The sequence below is a fragment of the Macrobrachium nipponense genome, chromosome 16 (assembly GCF_015104395.2).
Source record: "Macrobrachium nipponense isolate FS-2020 chromosome 16, ASM1510439v2, whole genome shotgun sequence".
Classification (NCBI taxonomy): domain Eukaryota; kingdom Metazoa; phylum Arthropoda; class Malacostraca; order Decapoda; family Palaemonidae; genus Macrobrachium; species Macrobrachium nipponense.
In genome coordinates, this window is record NC_087209.1 from 79,658,843 (window position 1) to 79,668,138 (window position 9,296).

The 9,296-nt window shown below is 37.4% G+C and overlaps 1 long non-coding RNA gene across 1 annotated transcript in view; it reads right to left on the reverse strand.

Annotated features, from left to right (window-relative positions):
- LOC135195843 (uncharacterized) overlaps positions 1 to 9,145 on the reverse strand; it is a 126,744-nt gene extending 117,599 nt beyond the window's left edge. Inside the window, exon 1 of the long non-coding RNA XR_010310250.1 lies at positions 8,988 to 9,145. This is a non-coding gene — a long non-coding RNA (uncharacterized LOC135195843). The remainder of the gene's footprint in view (positions 1 to 8,987) is intronic.
- Between the last annotated feature and the right edge of the window lie 151 nt (positions 9,146 to 9,296).

Consider the following 9,296-nt stretch of genomic DNA (forward strand, 5'->3'; position numbering starts at 1 on the left):
AATAGATAAACTTCCTTTCAATGGAAATATGCACAAAATAACATGAAAATGGAATCCAAACCAGAACGGAAGGACCAGAATCAATTCAAGGGAATGGTCCCCCGCCGCACAACGATATAATAATGGTCAATATTGAATATAACTAATCATTCAAATCCAGTGAATAATTCAAGCTCAAAGGGAGCTTAAGACCAAAAAACATGTGAAAACTCTGCGGTATACCAATCATTCCACTAACGGACTGCCAGAAAGCCTAGGAATCTGTACAGTTTACAAAAAGGAGGTCAGGACACTTAACTAAAATCATGGACAATTAACCCCTTTACAGAGAAAGGAAAGTAAAATCCCTTTCGGGGTAATGAAGGTTCATCGCAATTTCCTGTCTACAGCAAAGTAGTAGTATTTTTCCAATGAAACAGAAGAAGAAATGGAGCAGTAAGGATCTGCCTATTGTAAAGGTGCCAAGAAATGGACAGACATGTACTCATTGATTCAGGTAGTACTGTAAATATAACTGATAAAATAACTTTAGGCATTGCAGAGTAATAAAGGGAATATGTAGTGGGGAAACAGATTATAGGTCTGGGGAATGTGAAACTAGAAATAGATATTTTGTTACACAAATTTATTGAAAGTTTTCTAGTTTTAGAAGACAAATTTTTTCCCACACAAGTATTGTTCTCATTTAATTTAATGTGGAGATGTGAATAATATTAGGAAGTAGTGAAGGAAAGACTCGCCTGAAACAGGATAATCAGAAGAAACGTATGTTTACGATTGATGAAGAAAAGTCTCGCACAAATCTGATCAAGTTGGCTGAGACAGTTTCGACAAATGAGACAGACGTATGGGAAGAGCAGATGAGTAACAAGAAAAAGCAAGATAAAATGGAAACAGATAAAAGAGGGGAATTCCCACAGTTAGAGAATAACGGATTGAGATGTGCACATACAGATGATACTCAGATATAAATAATTGTGACAATCAAAATACTGAATCTAATGAAAATCAAGGTGCCTATACCTATAGTAATGCAGTAATGAGTAGTGAAGTAAAGGGAAAGCATTAAATGAAGTATTGCTCTTAAATAAAATAAATAAATCAGATATAAACAGTATAACAGAAGTAACAGAAGAAACCACTGGAGATACAGAACTTTGCTATTTTCAGACATAAAAGAAGAAGAAGAAATATGTTGTGTTAGCACAGCTGATAATAAAGTACAATTTATACTTAATCGAGGAGTAACTTGTATCCAAAATGTTTAACAAAAATTGATTTGCAATCAAAGGAGGATGTAAAAAATAGATATTCTATTATTGAATGAAGAATTGCCAGACTTTGTCAGAATGGATAATTCACTAGTCCACATGAATGGTGATAACTGTGAAGTCTATGTCCAAAACTATTCAGATAACAGGACTAGCCAATAGTATATGTGAGCATTGACTTTTGCATAGAATTCCCTATCAACAATCATTTGCTAACAATAGAAGAAAAAGCATTTTCTCTATGAATGGCCAAAACTCTTAAATAAACCAGGAAGTGAATAAAACAGATTTTCCAGAAAATAGAAACAAGTTAATTCAGGTGCTAGAGAAATACAGAAAGGTAATAGCTTTAGAAAGAGATAAACTAGGAAGAACAAATGTTCTATAACAAAATTTCATTAGATGATGAAGCTAAGCCATTTTTTGTTATTCCTAATTACAGATTACCAATAAGCCAGAGGACCCTAGTTGACAATTTGATAGAGGAAATGAAAAGAGATGGAGTACTAATTCTTCTAAATCTCCATATAATTTCCATTGTTACTTGTTCCAAAGAAAGATGGCAGTTGGAGACTTGTAACAGATTATAGAAAGTTAAACTCGAACACAGTTCCAGATCGAATGCTGATGCTGGTAATTCAAGATATGTTAGCTCAATTAGGAGGGGCCAAACTATTTTCATGGAATAATAAAGTTTTAAATTTTCTTTGTACTGAAATCACATGCATTTTGAGCAGTCTTCCTAAATGATGTCAACAAAAATACAGTGGTACCTCGAGATACGAAATTAATCCGTTCCGAGGCGGCCTTCGAATAATGAGATTTTCGTATCTTGGAACACATTTTACATGTAAAATGGCTAATCCATTCAAGCCCTCCAAAAACACCCAATTAAATTTCATAATAAAGCTAAATTGACCTATAAACAATGAAATACTACAACAATTTGGACCATTCAATACCTAAATTAAGAATAAAAATCCAAAACCTGTAAATAAAGTGTATATTAGTGTAGTACAAGAAATATTATTACTGTAACGTAAAATGTGGAAGCTTACCTTCGAGTGAGGCTATCTCCGATAGTGGCGGCAGAGGAGGAGGAGGACAAACGGCAGATAACGTACGTACGTAAGTACACTTAACTTTACGAAAACATAAAAAATTTAAGGAAAACCATAAAACTAAAATTTACAAAACACCTTAACAAAACTGTAACACTTAACTTACAAAAATCTAGAAATTACGTAAAAAAAAAATTTTTCTTTTTTTTATTTTTTTAATTTTAACTTTTTTTTTTACTTTTACGTAGGGTTTTTTTTTTTTTTTTTTTTTTTTACAGAATTTCAACTTCATCACCGCTTTCAACGTTCTGTTTTCATCACTTGGTTCTTCCTTTTTGCTTTCAACTTTCTGTTTTTTATCACTTGTTCTTCCTTTTGCTTACTCCTGCTAATGCCGAAGGCCTCTTTAAAAAATAACGATCCAAGGAAGATTGCTTCTGCCTACTTTTCACAATGTTCCTGAAACGACTCAAGCAAACGTCATCGAACTGCGCAAGCATAACGACCTGTGTGAGCCTTTTCGGGGTGTCTTTTTTCGATAAACAATTGCACTTATGAAAGCCGCCTAGAATATCCTTCATTTCTGACCGTTGTCATAGGCTCCTCCTCCTCTTCCTCGCCGCTGCTAGAGAACTCCTCTTGAACGATGTTAAGTTGCATGGCCTCCAACTCCTTTAGGTCATCCGTCGTAAGCTCCTCTTGGTGCTCCTCGAGAAGGTCGTTGATGTCGTCCTCGTCGACGACCAGCCCCATGGACTTGCCGAGTGCAACGATCTCGTCAAGATCTGGTTCCAAAACAGTTTCGGGATCATCAACTGTTTCTGACTCTGCAGCACCAGCTTCACCAACGTCGAATCCCTCGAAGTCTCTGGCGGATACGGCATCAGGCCAGAGTTTCCTCCACGAGGAATTCAAGTTCGCCTCGAAACCCTCCTGCCAAGCTAGGTCAATGAGTCGGATGCAAATGACGATGTCGAAATGCTCCTTCCAAAATTGACGCAGGTGATTTGTGGTATCGGTGATGTCAAAACATCTCTTAAAAAGATGTTTCGTGTACAGCTTCTTAAAGTTCGCTATCACTTGCTGGTCCATGGGCTGGAGGAGAGGGGTGGTGTTGGGCGGAAGAAAAAGAATCTTAATGAAGGAATACTCCGCTAGGATATCTTCCTCGAGGCCAGGAGGGTGGGAGGGGCATTGTCCAACACCAGCAGACATTTCAGGGGAGGCGCTTCTCTTGCAAAAAACTCTTCACAGTCGGGCCGAAACACAGATTTACCCACTCGGTGAACAAAAGCCTTGTTACCCCAGGCTTTTGCATTAGCCCTCCACATCACTGGGAGCTTCTCCTTCAACACTTTGTGGGCCTTGAAGGCTCGAGGAGTCTCGGAGTGATACACCAGTAGGGGCTTCACCTTGCAATCCCCACTGGCGTTCGAACAAAGTGCGAGCGTAAGCCTGTCTTTCATAGGCTTATGCCCGGGTAGCTTCTTCTCTCCTCCGTGATGTATGTCCGACGAGGCAATTATTTTCAAAAAAAGGCCAGTCTCATCACAGTTGAAGACTTGCTGAGAACTGTAGCCTTCCTTGGTCATCATCCTGTCGAACGTCTTTTTAAAGGCTTCGGCCGCTTTCGTGTCCGAGCTGGCAGCCTCCCCATGACGCACCACCGAATGGATGCCCAGTCCGTTTACGAAATTTCTCGAACCAGCCATGCGAAGCCTTGAACTCTGGGGTTGGCGTTGAAGTCCCTTCCCCTCCAGTCGTCTTCCGCCTGTGCAATCAAATCGCCGAAAATAGCACTGGCCTTGTGAGCGATTGCTGTCTCCGTTACTGTATCGCCAGCGATTTCTTAGTCTTTTATCGAGATGAGGAGCAGCCGTTCCATCTCGTCGTGCACATGGCTCCTCTGTTGGACAAAATAGTGATGCCTTCGACGTGTAGTTGCTTTGATGGCATCCTTCTGTTTAAGGATGGTGCCTATTGTCGACGGATTACGGCCATATTCCTTTGCGATCACACTCAATCGCATACCAGCTTCGTACTTCTTTATGATCTCCATCTTTGTCTCCAAAGAGAGCATGCGCTTCTTTCCGCGAATTTCAACTTTCTTGGGACCCATGACTACGTTAATTTACGTAAAGTTACACAATATACAGTCTTCGCACAACACGATAATATGTACTGCAACGAAATCACTAACGAATTTACATTACTAAACGAAATCGTTGGAGCGATGAATGCCGATTGCGTACGGTAAAGTTTCGGGTGCGGAGTGGCCGAGTTAAGGGACGCCAACACGTACGTATAGAAGATGCATGATGGGAGGGATGCTGTCCAATCAGAGAGAAGGATCTCATGGCTTGGCTAGCATCAGGAACCAATGGGAGAGCAGGAGGATGGTGGCAAGTCTACTATAACTAAGTGGTGGCGTGCGGCGCGAGTTTCAAAATTGTTATCGGGCGAATCTCGGACTTTCAGAAACCTTTCGTATCTTGAAACTTTTCGTATGTAGAGCAGTAAAATTTTTTCTGCATTGGCTTTCGTAACTTGGAATTTTTCGTAAGGTTGAGCCTTTCGTATCTCGAGGTACTACTGTATGTAAATCTGAATATTTCCATACACAAATGCTATGCTCTAATATTTTGCGTAAGATTACATTATTTCATAAAGATCAACTTCCAATTGAAAGAAAGGACGAATTAGATATGTATGGGAGAAAACTTGTCTATGTGTTGGTAATGGCATGAAAATATTATTGGAACGTCGCTCTCAGCAATGGTTGGCTGATGTTTCATTGGTAGTGTAGACATGGCAGGCTTAGGTTTTGGGTCTTATGACCTTAGTAATAATATTACTCATGTACTGAGCAAGTGCTCTACCTTATACCTCCTGAGTAATTTGAGCCAGGTTAGGAAATGCTCTGGCCCACTGATCTCTTTCATTTTTAATCTTTTTAAGCCTTGCATGAGTTGGACAGCTAATGGCTGCCAGCCACTTATTTCTCCTTTCCTTGTCATTTTCACTGTGAAGACAATGCTAGGAAACTAGGCTTCCCTTTCCTTACCTATTCATGCTACAACAACACATGACTGAACCATCGCTTATAAATAAGGCACAGATTAACTTGAATGATCAATGTCCGTCTGATACAGTACAGAAGCAGAAATGGCTTTTTGCCCATCAGCAGTGTTATTGTTTGAAAAATGACATGTAGATGATGTCACGTTGATGACTCCAATACCCAATACCCCATATACTGAAATGCTTTTAACTGTCTTTTTTAAGATTTAACTGCTCAATTTAGATTTACTCATTTAAAAATATTAATATTAATATCAACAGCAAAATATCTATAAAATGTTTAATACAAATTAAACAAATCTTCAATAAAATTAAATAAATCTCTTACAAAATGTTTGACAACTAATAGATTACCCCCGGTACATGAGATAAAAGCAGTTTTCTCTCATTCCAGGTTAGCCTTGGACTGAGCATAATTGATGTACATTCTCTCTCTCAGGGTAACGTAAGATGTATTTGAAATATTACTATAAAATGTTTTGGATGATAAAGCATATTGTACTTATAATGTAGTTATGTATCTATTAAGCATATTCTAGGTTGGACCCTGGACTAAGCATAATAGGTGTGATTCTCTCTCTCTCTCTCTCCTCTCTCTCTCTCTCTCTCTCTCGTCTCTCTCTCTCTCTTCTTCTCTTCTCTCTCGTCTCTCTCTCTCTAAAGGTAACTGTTAGATATATTTGAAATTATATAAATGCTGTAAAGTTTTTTTGTGATAACGCATGTTGTACAATATTTAAAATAAAATAGTTATTAATTATTTTCATTTTATTTTTCAGTCTGCTTTTACTGAAAAATGAAAAATAATGAATATTCTAAATATTGTACAATATGCTCTATTATCAAAAATCTTTACAGCAAAATCATTTCAAATACATCATTCATTACCCTTAGAGAGAGAGAGAGAGAGAGAGAGAGAGAGAGAGAGAGAGAGAGAGAGAGAGAGAGAGAGAGAATCATACACCAATTATGCTCAGTATGGGGCCCAACCTGGAATGAGATTAATAAATACTACTAACTTTATAAGTATGCTGTAAGTAATTTTTTATTATCAGTCAGTATGTAGTCACAAAACACAATATGAAAAAATCAGTAATTAGTGAATAAATATGGTTTGCTCTACAAGAGAAAGAAAATTTTAGTGACCATACCAAACTTATGCGAATCCTCCTTGCCCGAGGGGTTCTGGAACCTAGCCTTGCATAAGTTTGAGGTACGTATTACTTTACTGTAGGGGCAAACAACACTACATACTAATGTAGTTCTGAAACGTGAAATGAATAAGAGGACTAAAGAGGTAAAAGAGGAAGGAGAGGGACAATGTGGTGGAAAAATAGGTTTTTAACGTAGGAAAATCTATTTCTGGGCGAGGAAAGCCGTGTCGCCCAGTGAAATATGTCTGCTTTAGCACTATTTCTAGTAAATTGCTATAATACCAGAGAACTGCTAAATTGGACATGCCACTTCTGCTACCTCATATTTCTTTTTTTTGTAAACCGAGCAAACATTTGCAATGCCTATATAATGCAGGCAAAAATGGAGATTTTACAGGGAGTGATCACAAAATACTAAGGGTAATGGCTACACAGCACTAGGAAAATCATATCACAAATGAAGAATTTGTTAAGAACTGTGGTGTTCAAAGGCTAGAAAATACACTGAAATCTTGAAAACTGAGAAAGCTTGGCCATGTGATGAGCAATTAGTAAAAAAGTGCACATTAAAAAGACAAAACGAAAAAGAAAAAATGCACATTAAAAGACAAAAAGATAATAATCAATAAAACCAATAAATAATAGAGAGAAGGATTGAAGAGTGTAGGGATTACTAATTTCTTGTCTAAACCCCACAAGGGAAAATTGTAATATAAATGACAAAGATTACAAAATTAGATAGCACAGTGGAAAAATGGGTAATGAAAAGTATGAAAAATGGAAAAACGTAAACAAGGGTCATGAGGGCCTACTTACAGTGTTTAATAAATGACACACAGTAACTACTATCCCCATACATGGTGAAAGCAGCAATCACTACCATTGGCACACACTAACAACAACTTCAATAAAAAACCTACCTTTCAATACAGCTTAACCCCTTCTTTACCGGTGGGTGAGCAGAATGTAAACATTGTGTTCACTGCCGAACTGAATCTCTCGGTAGTGACTCGAGTTTGGAGGGTGCCCATCGTAAAAATATTTGCCAAAAATACACTAATCAAGACAGGCTAATGAAATTATCAGGTATTATTAGCACTATAATAACGCATATTCTCTGTTAGTTTTTTATCATCCTACAGGGAAAAATAAATGATTTTATGAAAAAAATGTGAAACTCAGTGTCCCTTGTACAAGGGACACTGGTGGTCGATGAGAAAACTACGGTCTTGAATAGAAATTCGGTCTTACAGAATGTTGGTATATTGCACCTGGAACATGACATAAAGTATTATCAAAATAGAACAGTAAATAAGCACGTAATAACAAAAAAAAGAGCAAAAACTAAAGCGAAAGCCCCGCCAATAAATATGGAAATCGCAAATTTTATAGTATATCTTTCAAAAATTGGGCGATGTCATTTTCTAAATGTTCTAAGATTAGTTTCATCACAGAAAACAACTTTAGGGGCATTAGGGGTATCTAAACTAATTTTTCAAGTTTCTTGTCCTCAGAAAAAATCGCTTTTTTGCTTTTTCTCTGGTTTGGTTTTTTATATATAAAGTTACTATAAGGCTTTATTTCTACCTTCATTTATCTGGTGTTCATATCTTTTATTTGTAAAATGTAATAAGTGAATAAATAAATAAATACAGTAAATGATGATACAACTGGTTTTTTACTTGGTAGAAGTTATTACATGTTTACGCTTGTCTGGTTTTTGAGATTTTTTGTTGAGACGCAGTTCATCTGTCACCTACACACGACTATAAGCAGTAATAATATTTTTTCTGGTTTTTGTTCATCATACGTCTGGCATCGTGTCATACTGTTTATTTTGCTCCAAACTCTCAAACCGAAATTACAGAATGATTGGAAGTCCCTATCTGAGGAGTTTGGTGGTACTATGCGTACCACCTTTATGCACCCGGTGCGGTATAGTAGACTTCATGGTGGTACCCAGGTACCTCCAAACAAACTTTCGGTAATGAAGAGGTTAATACTGCCTCATGGACACCAACATTTAAAAGGAGAGTATAAAACACTGACCTAACCTACATTAGATCTATGCTTTTAATTCTGAATTAAAATAATGCCAAAAACTTCTTTCTACTGTAAGGGTGGATTAGAGCGGAACAGAATATATGGGGTCATTCAGCACTGAGAGGGAAATTGACAATAAAAAGGTTTGAAAGGTGTAACAGGAGGAAAACCTCAAAGCAGTTGCACAATGAAAGAACTGTTAGAGAGGGTGGAAAGTCTGATGAAAGAAAGAGGATATGAACGGAGGTACAGTAAAAGGAATGAAAGAGGTTGTGGCAAGGGGCTGAAGGGTCGCTGCAAAGATCCTTAAATAATGCCTAAACAGCACCAACCACCTGTGGGGATAAGGGTAAGAACATGAAAGCATTCACACTTACTTGATACAGTCTTTTTTATCATCACTCTTTGGTTTTACAAAAAAGTTTGTGTAGGCAGCATATGATAGAGTCAGCATGATATGTAAAAAGAGCACTAAGCCAAGCATCCTAAAAGACTGACTTGCTGCATTATCTCCTAGCCATTCACGAATCAGAACCTGAAACAAAATGGAAACAAATGCCTGTAGTAAAGAAAATAAACACAAAAAAACCACCAGTTTACTATCCATAAAATTATTCTAATGCTTACATTTACAGACAAATTTTCAAGAATCTTTATGCTCCATACATACAAAACCCCAAATGCTT